Source organism: Heteronotia binoei, chromosome 10, assembly GCF_032191835.1.
Source record: "Heteronotia binoei isolate CCM8104 ecotype False Entrance Well chromosome 10, APGP_CSIRO_Hbin_v1, whole genome shotgun sequence".
NCBI lineage: Eukaryota > Metazoa > Chordata > Lepidosauria > Squamata > Gekkonidae > Heteronotia > Heteronotia binoei.
Window position 1 is genome coordinate 31,788,661 of NC_083232.1, and position 16,995 is coordinate 31,805,655.

A 16,995-nucleotide genomic window follows, 5' to 3' on the forward strand; every position below is an offset into this window, starting at 1 on the left:
TCCAGGTCAGGGCAACTTTGCCCTTCTTTCAAGGTACCTCAGTGGTAGGCTATGCTGAAAGCCAGTGGCTGACTCAAGGCTGCTCACGGTACAATCCTTTCTTGGAAATGAGCCCCATTGGGAAGGATTCTGAATAGCCCTGTGTAGAATTATTCTCTCACTGAGCTTCATGGTAATATGGGGCTGTGAATCTCCTTGGCCCTACTCTAACCACCACAGCACATTGCCGTATAACAGACTCCATTTTAACATTCACCTCATACAACTCATACCTAGTCAAAAACAATTTTTTTTAAAAGGAAGTCTCTGAATTAAAACTTTTCCAGGACCTTATTTTCCATACTGTAAACAGCATACCCATTCTGACAGTTCGTTGTTAGAGTCTTTGTTAAACTTCATTTAGTTACTGAGGGAAAATTCAGCAAGCTTTGTATAAATAAATCACCTCAGCTTCACTAGAGAACAGATTCCTTTGGTGTTAATTAGAAACAGTATTCATGTTCCCCCCTTTTACCTGATACTGTTTACTATTTGATAATCTGTTTCAAAAAGTTAGTTTATAAACTTACAGAAATCATATGTGGTCTAAAGAAGAATGCACCTTTAAAAATGTATTTGAAGTAGTGTCCCACAATAATAAAGCCAATTTATTTATCTAAAAACAAAAAAATCTGTCCCACACATGCAAAACATCAAGCATCATTTGATGCATGAATATTCATTTGAAAGTTCTGAACTACAAAAATAAAGGCTTTGAACACCAGCCTATGAGTACTCTCTAATTATCAATCAAGGTTTCTTTCTTGTGTCATATCCTGCTTCAAATTTGGTCTTCCTGGAATGCGTCTTTCAAGGACAAAAATAAGACAAGAATATACAAGAATTTTCTATTTCTGAAGTTTCCTAGTTTAAAGGCATTCTGATGTATATTACAATATAATATACAGAACCTCCTGACCCTAAAGTAAAAGACAGATTACAGACTTAAAATTCTGCCTCTCTACCTGCATTTCAACCAATTCTACAATTTAAGAAACATGCACTGAACTGAAATATTTTCTCTCTCCAACATTTATGGGAATGTAAATCAAATCTGGTCAGATAACAGAAAAGAGAAGCAAATTTCTTGCTATGGCAATAAATCACTATAATTTAAATCTGTATCAGTTTGGGATCAGCTATCTTCTTCAATTATTAGGTAGCTGAACAGTTACTATTTAGCCATATGTAGTTCAGCGAACTCTGTATAAGTTTTTCCAAGAAATGCATGTGAACAGCTTCTTCTGCTTCAGATTTACTTTCTTTTCCCTGCCCCCCTTCTTTAAAGAGGTTATCGCTAATAAATATGGTTTTAACTCTGCCAAAATGAGCCATCTGTCTTTATCACGGATTAAAGTATCAGAGAAAGGTACACAATATACACCCAGCAGTGTTCTTAAAATTGAGCTAAGTGGTCTTCCAGCCACTCCAGATGGTTCTCATAACATCGTACAGAGAACTACATTTCATTTCACAATCTGAAGACATGATGCTCGATTAAAAGCATGCCCAGCCGAGAAACGTTTCAAGAGCTTTTGCAGGTATTGCAATTATGTAACATATGTAGTTATTTCTGGTACATAAATTGCATTTTTATTGATACATGTGAATTCCTTAAAGAATTCCCATCTTTAATAAAAGCAGTGGTGATTCTACATACCATCACAATAGATGGGTCATATGTTCCTGTTTGCGTTTTCACCTGTTCACACTAGATTAAAATACTATCACAGTTGTATGTAATAATGAATACAATCCACAGTGGAAGCTCTTTTTTTTCCATTCAAGATCAGTGGAAACGAATGAAAGTGTCATAAAATATCCTCTGATTCAAAACTCTCATCTACTAAATGTAGCTTGTGCAGAAGAGGTTTGTAACAAATTGGAACTAAAAGTTTTCAAAGATAAAATTTAACACTAAAAAATCAAGCTATCTACAGATTGCCTAAGAAATTTTGCTATCTAATGCAAAATATAATTTATAACCCAAATAAATAGTTGAACAAAGTAGGAGTCAAGTTTCACCTTTAAGACCAACCGATTTTTATTTAGAACATAAGCTTTCGTGTGCTCTTAAGCACACTTCATCAGTGTTCTTAAGAGCACACGAAAGCTTACGTTCTAAATAAAAATTGGTTGGTCTTAAAGGTGAAACTTGACTCCTACTTTGTTCAACTGCTTCAGATCAACACGGCTGCCCACTTGGATCTAACCAAATAAATAGGTAGAAACAGACAGATTAGATCTGCAGATAAAGAGTCTATTTCTTTGGGAATGGCAACTAAATATAAGGATGTCCTGAAGGAGCCAGAGAAAAAATCCAACAAATATTATCTCAGTATCCTCCATTATATTCTACCACCCTGCTCAGCTGTGTGTGTGAATGTTTATTCCAACCCAAGAAGCCTTTCTTCAGCTAAGAGGATCTTCCTCCATAGGAAGTCTCTTTATGCTGAAGGAAAGCTCCATATTCAGCCCCAAACTTAGCTGAGCAAATTCTTTTCCTGTCCTCCAATGAAGGAGGAGACTTAGGTGAATTTGACGGTAGTGTGTTTGGCTTCAATAAATACAGGGAATATAGCAAATGTGTTTTACTGAGTGGAATAAATTTAGCCCCCAGTGCATACCTTCCGCTACACAAAAGAATTTTGCTTTTTCTGTCCATTAGCTATAGACTGGCTAGACACTGAGTATGAAAATATGCATTTTAACTAGTCTACTGTCGATAGCCAACTTCTTGAAAGGAAAACTATTATTATTCCCCTCAAGGAGATAATCCAGTATTATTATTAGTCTATCAATTAGTCTTGTGTAATCCCACCCCAACCCCTTCACCATATATTTTAGAAAGGGGGCTAAGGAATGAATGCCAGCAAACCCACTCTTACTAGACATTCTGAATTGCGTGTGTTTCAGAGGGGAATCACAAAGAGTGCAATCTCATGTTGCCAGTACTAAGGGTCAGAAGCCATGAATCCATTTTGATAGATTTCCAGCCTTTCCACAATGCCAGACACGCATCTTGAATCAGAAGAAACTGCCTTCCATTGGAGGAAAGTATCTCCACTAAATGAATAGATCTATGGGATCCAACCCTATATATTTATTTTTCAGTCTCTGAAAACAGACTGGCTGCTATTTAACAATATTAATGAAAGAGACTTCATCAGCCACTGTACACATAAATTTTCCTACCTGTAAACCACAACAGCAAGAAGAGAAATGGTCTATGCACACTTGCAGCAAACAGCCTGCCAAAGAGATTTATTCTTTCCACTTGCCTTCTGTTTCCTTTTAAAAAAATAACAAAATATCAACAAACTCTCACTGTACTTAACAAATACATGCAACCTGTGTATTGCAGCAAGCAGGATAAATTTCCCCTATTTAAAAGAAGGGCTGCAAAAGACAGAGAACTGCCATGGTATCATGTAAAGAGGCTCTAAATTGGCAATTACATGAAATTGCAAATTATTTCCATGGCTTGCTTTCCTCTTTCAAACTGTGCATATGCATTCCTTTAGGATGACCTTCCAGCTTTCATCTCCATTCACTGCTTTGAGCTGAGTATAAAATTTACCAAAAAATATACAGGTAGGCTGAATACAGCTGTGTGTCCCAGCACTTGTGATTTCAATTGGGACCTTATCAACCCTCAAATTGCCATGATCTTGCTTTTGTGGCCTAACCATAAAATTAATCATGGAACAATATGTGGTAGTACAAAATAACAGTTTGCTCAAGATCACTTGTTCTACAAAATTATTGTCTTTAACTTCTCAAGAAGCGATGTTCAGTTTATCTATCAGATTTCTCAGCTTGTACTTTGACCTATTACTGGACAGAAAATTCAAGTACTGTCTTTTTTCAGTTGATTCCTCCACATTCATGGCTGGGTGCAACATGAGTAAGTTTAGTCATTCAGGGAGAAATGAAATGAGGTGAACCATGGTCAATTTCAGAATTTGTATGCTTCATAATGACTCAAACATATGTGTACATATCTTAATATCTAGCCACTCAACTGGCTGCCCATCAGTTACCAAGCTCAATTTAATGTATTGGGCATCAAATTCTAAGCCCTTCAGGGCCTTGGATCCTCACATCTGGGAGGCCGCCTCCCCCCACCCCCCACTGCCATGACAGCTTCACTCATCAGAACAAGGTCTTCCACAGGTGCCAACCTACAAATGGGCAGCTACATATATGTGTGCCTCCTTCTCCATTATGGATACCGCCTTGTGCAATAGCCTGCCTCAAGAAGGCTCCCACTCTCCAGGCTTTCAGCAAACAAAGTCAGACTGAACTATTCAGGAGGGGTTTTCCACACAGGCAATAGATTCAAAGTTACTTGGATAAATGATTAGGGGCCATGGTCTAAACTAGTGTTTCGCTTGCTGAAACTGGATCATACTATGTAATTTTTGCATCATTTAGTGTCTCATGTGAATACTTATGCTTTGCTTTTGTTTGTAGATTTCCAATTGGTTCTACAACCCTAATTTTATTGTACTGTTCACTGAATGTCCTGTCCTACTGTTTATATTGACCCACTCTGTGTCCAAGTGAGAAAGGTGAACTATAAATGTAAATAACTAAAGAAACCTACGTACTGGTTAGTGTTGGATTAGGACTGAGTTGGCCCCGTCAATCTTAAAACTCAGTGAGTGAGGGCTGAAGTAAATGTGACAGCAACCTTGTGGCCCCCAAGAGGACACCACCCCTATTTTAAAGACATTTTAAAATGTCTGCCAAGGCCCAATCCTGATCAAGTCCATAGTGTGCATGCTTTTACAAGAGCTGAAACAGATGCAGGGGAGAAAATAAGTCCCTCCCAGGTGTTTTGGCACTTGAAAAAAGCAGAGGAACCAAAAGCACCATGCTGCAGGCCCAGTCAGCATTTTTAAATATCTTCAAAGTAGTTTCCCCATGGCTACCACATTTAATTTGGTCCTTTGTCATCTTTCTTCAGCCCAACTTTGCAGAGCTTTTGTGAGGCAAAGAATATCATGTTCACCTGTCTGAGTTGCTTGGAGGAATAAAGAAGAAGAGATTGGATTTATCTCCCACCCTTCACTCAGAGTCTCAGAGTGGCTTACAGTCTCCTTTCCATTCCTCTCCCCACAACAGACACCCTGTGAGGTAAGTGGGGCTGAGAGAGTTCTCAGAGAACTGCTGTTGAGAGAACAGTTCTGCTGAGAACTTGTGATTGACCCAAGGTCACACCAGAAGCTGCATGTGGAGGAGTGGGGAATTAAACCTGGTTCTACCAGATTAGAGTCCACACAATTAACCACTACACCAAACTGGCTCTCTATCTCTTGATTTATATGTGACAAACCTTGTCACTTGATTTATATGTGCCAAATCATGATGCCATGCACATCTGAATTCACCCTAGGATTGAGCATGAGCTACATGGGCACTTTGTTTCCTCTGTCTTTCTCTTTGTCTCCTTTGTCATCCATACATTACAGGAGTTTTAAAAGTTGATTTTAGAGTACTATCTAAAGGTCATGCTATACTTCAGGGGTGGCCAACGGTATCTCTCCATATGGTTTTTGCCTACAACTCCCATCAGCCCCAGCCAGCATAGCCAATGGCTGGGTCTGATGGGAGTTGTAAGCAAAAAACATATGGAGAGTTACCATTGGCCACCCCTGCTATACTTCATTTCATTGTTGCAGTTTTTACCAATTTTATTTTCCAATGAAAAACCTCTTGCTTCTTGGAGAGATGGTAATTTCTCATGTAATATATTATCAAGGCCTGTTGACTAAACAATGTACTAGGAAGATTTTCATCAAGTTATTTGAGTTCCATTTTAAATCATAATTCCCTGTTATACCTACAAGGGTTAATGGGTCTTCAACAGAAGAAGCACTTTCTGAGTTGACTAAACACATGAAGGACCCTGGTGGTATTTGGGTTGTATGTGGAAGGTCCCAAGTTCAGTTGCTCATGTCTCTCCTTAAAGGATCTTGTAGTCACTACAGGCAAAGGCGTTGGAGAGAAACCCTAGAGAGCTGCTCCCAATTAGAGTAATTGACATCACTGTGACTGAACTAGATAAACTAAAAGTTTGACTTCTTTAAGATAGCTTCAGGGACAGAATGCTCAAGAGGGTGGGCTACTACAGCCATAAGCACAAAATGAGAACCTTTTAATGATTTTTTTAAATTAAAAATTGAAATAAAATTTTTAAATATTTAATTGTTTTCTGTTAACCTAACTAAAGTACAGTGAAATCCTGCTTAGAAGTCTAAGCTCAATGGATTTACTCTCTTGGAAGCCTGTTTAGGCATGGCCTTTTTTTCTAGAGGGGGGGGAGATCCAGCAGGAACTCATTTGCATATCCCATGATGGCACCATTGTTTCACACAGAAGCCCAGCAGGAACTCATTTGCATATTAGGCCACACCCCCTGATACCAAGCCAGCTGGAACTGCATTCCTGTGTGTTCCTGCTCAAAAAAAGCCGTGTGTTTAGGACTGAAGCCTTAAGTATTTTTGCTGCTAGGAACCTAACATAGTACACAGTTACATGAGTCCCCACCCTGAATTTTGCCTCTGAACCATTTTATCTGGGGATGGACTGAGCATGAGTAGCTAAAATTACTAAGTGCTTTTTTTGTCCCATTTATTTCACTGGCAAAAAAAATTAAGCACCTAATTAACTTTCCCACTGAAAACTATGGAAATGTTAACACTGGAAGGATTGTGGCCATTTATAATTGGTATTTTTATATTAATATCTAAATGCAATGGCTGAGGATTTGCTTTAAATTTTTTCTTCGTGTTTCTTTTCTCTAAGGAGAAGGGGAAAATAAGGTTTACAAGGTAATGCATGGGATGGAGAAAGTAGAGAAAGAAGTACTTTTCTCCCTTTCTCACAATACAAGAACTCGTGGGCATTCGATGAAATTGCTGAGCAGACAGGTTAAAACGGATAAAAGGAAGTACTTCTTCACCCAAAGGGTGATTAACATGTGGAATTCACTGCCGCAAGAGGTGGTGGCGGCCACAAGCATAGCCACCTTCAAGAGGGGTTTAGATAAAAATATGGAGCAGAGGTCCATCAGTGGCTATTAGCCACAGTGTGTGTGTATATATATATAAAAAATTTTGCCACTGTGTGACACAGAGTGTTGGACTGGATGGGCCATTGGCCTGATCTAACATGGCTTCTCTTATGTTCTTCAGGTTACAAAAGTTTACAAACACATATTCTTACAATGTTCAAAGAAAGACCAACCTAGTGTGGCTATTGACATAAATATGGTATTCCTAAAAATTATGAACTTGGCTCTTTATCCTAAGAGCAATTTCTACTTCTGCCTGTTTTCCCTTGTGTTAATGCAATCATTTCCATGTTCCTTCATAATTTGTTTAGTTACTGGCAGGTCTGTAGTTTATTATTCCCAGGCCACAATATCCATCTTTGCAACCATCCCTTTGGTTTTTCTCTGCTCTTCAGATCTGTCAGTAAGGCAGCTGAGGAATTTAACTATAGAGCACAAATATCTATTATTTTTGTAAATATGCCAGCTTTTACAACAGCCTTAGCCCCCCCCCTTTCCTTTTTGTCTAATAAATTGTAAGGCCTCTTCATTTTATTATTATTTATTTTCAAGCATTTTGAATAAAGATAGCAAAAACATTGATTACATGGCCATGTGTACATATAATAAGCATGAAATATGTTCTATATCCAATGTTTCTATGATATACAATATAATTTTCTTTGTTGTGAGACACTGTTGCTATAAAAGCCTGAGAAGTCTGCCATAGCCACCTTGTGGGTTTTTTAAAAAATAAAATAGGAAGGCAGGATATAATTTTAGGAAACAAAACTAAATTTATCAGAATCCACTCTCAAAATAAATGATCAGATTTTATTAGTTATATATATACAACTGAAGCACCCTTGACATTTGTAGTCTGTTTCTAATCTAAAACCAATTCCTGTGCATTCGCTAGGTTAGAACAGATCACAGCAAGACAGAAGAGGCAATACAAACCAGTCAGTAAACTCAGAAAGCATAAACTTATTTAAAAAATAATGCTAACACTTTTAAACCCTTTTGGCTAAGATCGTAGCCTGCCAGCAATCGGCTCTCAAGTAAATGTGTAGATGCTTTGAGCTCAAATAAATGCCGATTTTATTCATGGCTATCTGGGTGTCTTCCATATGATGACCCACCAGCACTTTATACATTATTTTAAAAACAACATCAACACTGTTCTAGTTTCAGAAGAATATCACCTTTCCATCTATTGTATGGAAACAAAATAACTGAGTAAATAATAAGGGTAAGGAAGCTTCAGAGTGCTACACCGTAAAAACTATTGAGGGGAAAAGCTGATGATGATGTTGGAACAACCATAAAAAGTGTGTAAAACAAAAGATGTGTTTCTTTGGAGAAATACAGTTTAATTTTCTATCCTGACACTGAAAATCCTTAACATTGTTTTTAAACAGACAGAAATTTATTCCCTATTACTGTTGTCGTTGGTGTGACAGAGAGCAGAAGTGACAGTTTTCCACAAAGTTTGAATGAATGGCTCCCAGTCCAATAAATAATCTCAAATCAATTAAACAACTTTGCATTCTGCAAAAATATGAAATTCAGGCTGCCCTGTCCTTTTCTCCCAGAACTGATAAACCAACTTTGAATAACAGATAATAAGAACAGTCTGCAACAAGTGGCTGATATTTTATCAGCCCAAGAGGAAGACTGAGACGAAGTGGGAAAGAGGAAATAAAAATGTCAGATACCTGACTTATTGATGGCTGGAAAGTCACAAAGCAAATGAAAGTAAAGTCCTTGAAAATGAAACGCCTCTTTCTGGTGTTTTTAACAAATTGACTCCCAGCAGCTCTCCCTATGACATCTTCATACGTGGTCATCCTCTTGGAAATCACCTAAAGAACTGCTGCCATCTTATGGAAGCGTAGTTGCAAAACACTTTGCTTAAAACAAAAACAGCTCTCTGACCTGTTCTGTATGGCTGCCGACTCCTTTTAGATTAACCGTGGTATCACTAATAGAGTAACCATGTTTGGGGTCAAAAGGTGTTCTTGAGAAACCAGAAGGCACATTTCTGTTGGAGAGGAGAGACAATTTCCACAGTTTTCCACTCCAACCGTAGACCAGTTCACTGGATCATAAGGAGCAGATTTGGGGGGTGATGCAAGGAAAGCAGACAGGAAGACGGAGAAGATAGCTGATCTGGGAGGGAGTCATCCCAATAACAGCAACATCATTATAATACCAACCACAGAGATATGCCCAGTGGCTTCTGCAGAAAATTATATTTACCTTCCAGCAGTTACAACCTTTGATGCCCATTGATTTCAATTGACTTTGGAGGACGTCTCTCTGCTCTAGGATGGCAATGCTTGCTTTCTAATACTGCAGCTCTGTATTTTTACATTAGCTCTGGGTACTAAGAGTAAATGGCTTTGTCTTTCTAGAAGTAAAACGTATGGGCTGTGGGATTCAAAACTAAGTAGGGATCTTGCGCCTTTCACCGTTTCCATAGCAGAGAGAATTCCAGCAGGTGGCAGCTTCCTTCAGCAGACTTTCACAGCCACCAGAGAGACATTCTTCCTCCAGACAGCACTGAGTTTTGCTGGCTTCTCTTCAGCAGGGGGACACAGGGTGCTGAACATAACTAACGCCCAAGAGTCAAAGTCTACCACTTTAGGATTTTAAAATGTTGGCAGGTATACACTTGTGTTGCATCTCACTGCCAAGATTCAATCATTCTCTTTCAGTTTTTAAGCCACAGGTTCTTCTCTAACCCTCAACTCCTTAAGCTCACAGGCCTGGTGTTCCTTTCTCATAGGCAGGCCTCATTTTGGATAGCTCAGAAGAACAGAGCTCCAGAACCTCTAAATTTTATTGTGCTCTTACTTTCTTACCCCCCCCCCAAAAAAAATACTTGTTTCTGTGAGAATTTTGCTGAACTTGAAGATTTGACAAATGTTCTAATATTTTTCCTACAGAAAATGGGGAAATAATCAAAACACATAAAGCAGACAGATGGAAATCTTCATCATGCCACTGCGGCCGCTTAGGAGAAAGTAATTTAAAAAGTATGATGAGAGGAAGGTTTTATTATGACAATTATACTTCAAGAAGCATTTTATGGTAGATGCTGATCTGATATAATTTAGTGTACCTTCTGGTAATGTCAGGGATGTGTGGAGTATGCAAATGAGTTGTGCTGAGCTCCTGCACCTCTTTTTCTATGAAATGACCCCTACTCATAGGTCACCAAGATGCTCTTTATACCCATGTGCCAGTGTTTTATAACAGTGTAATTTAAAGAAAAATGAAAGAATTCCAGAAAGTGCCAGGTCTCATTTTAAAAAGCAATATAATATTTCAGTATGAAAGAAACATTAGCTTGAAGTTCCACCTAGGCTTTGTAATCAAGACATTAAAAGAAAAAGGAGGGTTTTTAAAAAATATATGAAAAACAGGGCGACTTTGTACTTTTAAACTTTGTCTTTACTACCAGCAGACTCCTCTGAACAACAACTTCATTTTAAAATTGGGCTGCCCTGTGCCCCGTGTTTTCTTTGGCAGACATAAAAAAGGAGATTTGAGGGCAGAAATAAATTGCTCCAGAGCACCAAAATGGGATTAAGAGATTCAACAGGACTTCATTAAAAAATCAGTTCTATCAAGGCAAAGAAGTATGTTTTCATTTGTTCCTTTTAAAAGATAAAAGCATGAAAGGAGGCAAGAAACACAGGCAAGCTTCAATGGCCTCTGCTAAGCCTGCATAAAAGTTTGCAGGGGGAGGGATTTCACTGGAGTAAAGAATACACCAGGCACTTGCCCTCCCAGAGCTACTTTAAACACAGCAATATGAGTGAATTTGCTTGTAATGTGCAAATGCCCTTGAAAAATAGTTGAGGCCTATAAATAACAGCTCTGCCTGACATCTGCGCTAGATTTCAGTCAATGCTGATCTGGAGCAAGTACTCCAAGCATGAGACCGGATAAACTAGGCAAGTTTCTTGGAATCATAGAGTTGAAAGGCACCTCCAGGGTCATCTAAGGGTCATAAGACTTGATTCTTCTTTGGGTGTTTCCACAAATGACTGTAAAAAGACCTTCAAACATCTGTTTCTATCTGTGGACGTGTATGAGTGACTGAAAAGCAAGGTGGACTGAAACAAAAACCCAGAGAATCGTTGACGATTTTTAAGAAAAAGTTGGACCATTCAGAATGATAGATTTACAAACACAATTTCAACCATGGCTGGATAATACTATCACCACTCTAATTTTGCCTGACAACAGGTGGAAGATGACACTGGTGGTTCAAGGTGTTTTGCCTCCTGAATGACAGCAGCAGTACATGGACTCACCCACCACATCATGCTGCCCCAGAAGCCAGAGGAGATCTGGATAAGCCGATCACCTGTTTGTTCCGTTCACATCAAACCACCTGAATGCCTGTCAAACAGCTTTGCAGCAGGATGGGAGGTGGAGAGTGGGGTCTTCAACTGAGCATATGCCAAAACTCTGCCAGTCCAAGCAGATCAGGCATTACCATTACTAAAGACTACTTTAGATAAGAACCCAAATAGTATGATTGCTGTTGTAGACAGCATTTATGATTTATATTATTTTGACTGATTTAATCGTATGGTGGTGTTCCCGCATTCGCTATGAGTGTCAGGTTTCTTAAAAATTGATCATTCTATTATGCAGGCATGTGCTGATGTTCTAATGATCTATTGCTACAATCAAATTCCCAGCTTTTCTTAAGGGAGGGGACATAAATCCTTTTCTTTACAGAGAACTCTGCAGCTTTTTAAACTTTTTTTTTTTAAAAAGCCCTGTTTAAAGGAACACAGGAAATTCCGAGCTTATAGAAGATCATTAGTGCACATTTTTGCAACATCAATTACAATTTTTAAAAAGTTCTTTAAAAGCCCCCTAGTCCATGGCAGAGAAACTGGCAGCCAGAGCTTCAAGACAAGCCAATTGTATTTTACTCTCTACTGCACTATTAGGAAGGAACACAGTAGTAAAGCAATCCACTGAACAGTCATGAACCAATCAACTAATAGTCATAGAAAACGATTCATAGAAAATCAGCTCTGTTCGTAAGTGGTAAGTGGAATGTGAGCTGAACCAAAGCGTGTTTTAAGCGTTCCCAGCTACAGTCTCTACAGTTAGCTCCCTTTTGTTTCAGTGCCTGAAAGCATTTAAATGTACAGGCATTATCACTTGGAGATCCTATGGGCAGAGCTTGGTGTGGATTTAGCTTTCTGCTAACCTTCTGAAGTGTGCACTGCAAATGCAAGTAACTGATCCATGCAAACAGCCACATGCAAAATTAGTGTGCACAATCAACTCAGCACATGGAGTTACTCTGCGCTGAGATTATCCTATAAACAAACTGAGAATATGAGTCTGGTATGCTGTATCATTTTGCACTCATACAACAACTTCTGGAATTATTTATGTGGGTGCACATATGTAAAGTGTAGCTTTACGACTGCTGGCTGTTTTAATTATGTATAGTTATAACAAATGTTTTATTTTAATTATATATTGTGAATTGTTAATTTAAAGTGTAATTTTATACTTTTATGTTAGTTTTATATATGTTGTAAGCCGCCCTGAGCCACTCGATGGGAAGGGCGGGATATAAATCCCAGATAAATAAATAAATAAAAAATAAATAAATAAATATTCTACGGTGGAGCATGTCAGCTGGCTCAGGCTTTTCCAGGTTTGAGGATGATTAGTGCCATTGGCTGTTGCTGTAGCGCTGCTTGTGTTTCCTGCTGCTGCGTAAACTAAGCAGCCAGGAAGACCTAAAGCGCAATCCCAAACAGAGTTGCACCCTTCTAACTCACTGATCTCCATGGATTTAGATGGGTGTAACTCAGCTCTGTATTGTTCACCACCATTCTAACATAGTTTCAACTACAGAGTGCTGACAAGACTGAAATCATGAGAAAAATCAAATTAGAAAGGCAGATTTCCCTGTCAGATGAAAGAAAGATAAACAGAAGACCTCTTCAAACTAAATTTTAAAAAATGACATGTTCTATTAGATTTTTTTAAAAACCCAGTAATTCAATCCCACATATGCCTGAGAAATTATGCCATTGCCAGTTTTTTGTTTCTCTACATGTGTTTCCACGTGGTGCCAAGATATGCATTCCCCTAACATATTTCCATATTGATCAGAAGTTTCTGTTCCAAGTGAATGGAGCAGAAGACTAATTGCTGATGTACTGTAAACTTCTGAACTCTGGCCAAAAAAAAAAAGCCTAAATATAATTATGTGTGAATTTAGCTTCTTATGGCTTGTCTCTCAAAGATCCCTTTTTATATTTATGTACTTCATTTATGGAGGAGCCCCGTGGCGCAGAGTGGTAAAGCTGCAGTACTGCAGTCCAAGCTCTACTCATGAACTGAGTTCGGTCCCAGCAGAAGCTGGGTTCAGGTAGCCGGCTCAAGGTTGACTCAGCCTCCCATCCTTCCGAGGTTGGAAAAATGAGTACCCAGCTTGCTGGCAGGAAAGTGTAGATGACTGGGGAAGGCAATGGCAAACAATCCCATAAAAAGTCTACCGTGAAAATGTTGTGATGTGACATCACCCCAGTCGGAAACAACTGGTGCTTGTACAGGGGACTACATTTACATTTTTACTTCATTTATATTCTGCCTTTCTCCTCAGTGGAAACCCAAAGCAGCTCATATTGTTCTCCTCCCCCATTTTATCCTCACAACAACCCTGTGATATAAGCTAGGCCAAGAGTGGGAGGACAGGACAAAGTCACCCAGTACGTTTCCATAGCAGAGTGGGGTTTTAAACCTGACTCTCCCAGACCCTAGTCCAGCACACTAACCATGACACCATATGGGCTCCCCTTTCTTGCTTTGAAGACCATGGAATCCTTTCACAATACAAAGAATTCTGGGATGCATTCTGCACCATCTTAGTTTGGACGGGGCAACAGTTACACATTCAGGGCACAGCTCTTGCTCCTCATGAACTGAGAATTTGACCCTACAATAGTGATTCTTAACCTCACTGAAGTGGGTGCAGTCCTAACTTCTCTACTTTTCATGACTTGCAAGCTTCCTACACGGTACTTTGCACATATATAGAAACTCCACCTGTGTCGTCAGCCCCCTCAGGGCCTCTTCCAGTCCACCCTCCTCCGCCTCCTGGCCTCACAGCCCGCTCGTGGAAGAGTCATAACTTGTGGCCCACCTTTATGGCCACAAACCATACTTTTTAGACTGCTGTAGAGCAGTGGCCATTATACAACCCTGCATAGATTATTTATGGCCTGCCTAATACTTTTTCCAGAAAGTTGTTTGAAGCAGCTGGGAAAAATCACAAGACACAGCTAGAACTATGAAAGCAGCACATGTATAAAAACTCAGTCCCAAACCATAGCAAATTTGATCATCATCATAGAAAAAGGATTCTTGATAGAAACTCTGAAGGCTGGATTTCTCTTCTACCCTTTCCCAATCTTTATTACAGTCTGTTAAAGATCTTTCAGTGATTGCTGCGCTGATAGAAAATGGGCATCTGGCTTGCTTAACAAGAAAAGATTAATGCCATTATTATAGTGTGAAGATCCAGAGGTTTCTAAAGAATAATAAGTCAATAGATATAACATTTCTCCTCACAACATGTTTTTAAGTATGTCTTACTGTAAATGTCCATTAGCTGATAAAGGGCTTCTCAGAAAGGTACAGAATTCCTTAAATGACTGAAAGTCTATCCATTCAGAACACAGCTGAACAGCAGTCTGTAGTACTTAAAAAAGAGGACCTCATTGAAAAAACCCTACTCACATATAAGCAGCATCTGAGCAAACCAGGCAGACTTGTTGACCAGGCAGTGCCTCCATGGAACAAGTTTTCCATAAGGTAGTATTGAAAAGGGAAGTATAGACTATGTGACATGACAGCACACACTGCATTTTCATAATAAGCTTTTGGAATTAGAAGGATCAGGCAATATTGTGTGTAATATTCAGTTTGTCACCTTAACAAATGTAACAGTCAAAAGTTTTCAAATGTTATTGCATTTTAGTATATAAAACGCATTAAGCAGATATTCTAATCCACCATTGCATTTTGGTATATTTACTGCTTTGGAAATATATTTACTGTTTTGTTATACTGTTTTGTTACTCAATGCACAGCAGCCAAGAAGGTCAGAGCGCCTGCTCCGGTTGCAACGCCACTGAGGATGTTCTCTGCAGCTGAGAATGAAACATCTGGAAGGAAAACTTTCTCCAGTAGAACACGGCACTTGAGCCCAAAGATTCTACAAACCCTAATGTTTTGTTATTGTTTACCCAGCATCCAGAAAGAGCAGATCGGGAAAAGTTATTAGACTGAAAACCATCATTTACTGTTCAGGAACGAGGCATTTATATAAATATCTTTTCCCCAATATGCAACCATTTTTCTTTAAGCATACAGCTTATTATGTTTAATCCATGTAGCCAAGCCTCCTGATGCACTTATAATGAATTATGCATGTTTCAAGAAAAGCACAGCACAATTGCTCTGGAGATACTCAAGCTGAAAACTGAATATGCTCAAATTTGCATTCAAAAGGACAAAGTAGAAAAACGCCACCCCTTGACCAGATTTGGACCACCCCAGAAAGGTATTTCAGTAGGTTTGAAGATCTGATCCAAACAAAGAGATTTTAAAACTCTTACATGCAAACAATGCTTGTATGAAGGTATTTCAGCATAGCAAATTCTACATGTGCTTGTGTGCCTGTTAGTTCATATTCCTGCTTTTTTACCCTCTTGGAGGATTACAAACATCCATTCCTGAACTGTTCACAGTTTTGCTATTAAGAAAATGCTCCGTTCCTTTACTTCTGTCCAGAACAGAGTGGAGGGCAACTGCATCTTTCAGAAACACACAAGTTTGATATATCTTCACCTTTCACCAATAACTTGGGTATGTTCTCTCACTGCACCTATAGTTATGCTGCAGGGGGGGAGAGAGGTACTGACCTTCAGTGATCATTTGGTTTTCAGTGAGCTTTAATTCAAAGGGAATTACCAAACATGTCTTACACATCAGCCAACAGAAAGCATAGGCACAATGCTGGATTATGCAAACTGGCACACTATGCTGAAACACTGCATTAACTCTACTTCCTTTGGTGTTTTTCAATTTCAGCACCCTATCAGCATTGCTGGGCTATGGTACTTCTAATCTACCTTACAAAATCCTTAAACCAAAGGAAAGGCACACTTCGATGGAGTGGTAGGACACAAGTCACAAATCTTCCTGAAATACTCCAAGCTGTGGAGTCTTGTAAGCAACAATTCTACTTTGTGAGCTACTGGCATAAAAGTTGTGAGCTAGTTTTCCTGAGCTAAGACAAAAATGTGAGAGTTATAGGCTAAAAAACTGATTTAGCTCACAGAAACTCAGCAAAGAGAGAACACTGCATGGAACTGAAGGTTCCAACTAGAACCACAAGGAACAAGGCTAGCTTAATATTTTAAAAAGATCCCCTTCACTTAGTTTGCTTTGAGAACACTGCTTGCATACTGGACAAGGAACTGTAAAGAAACTGGTCATGAGAAGGTATCTTCAGTTTCACCAGCGCTTAAACCATGGGAGAGGGGAAAGTGCTAACCACACGAGGACTGCTGCAAGCTAGAGGGACATTGAGGAGTGTGGGGAAGAGAAAATGGTAGATTTTCCTGCAGTGCCATATTTTATTCCAATGTTAAACCTGTACTTTGCAATAAAAATTTGATCCCCTGGGGATGTATGTTAATTTTATCCCTAGCAAAATTGTCAAGCAAGTATGCTGTACTAAAATAGCAACAAACACCTAAAGGTTGTGCGTCACATGAAGTGTTTGAACATTTATTTACAGAGTTTTTACTTACATTCCTAGTGGTACAATG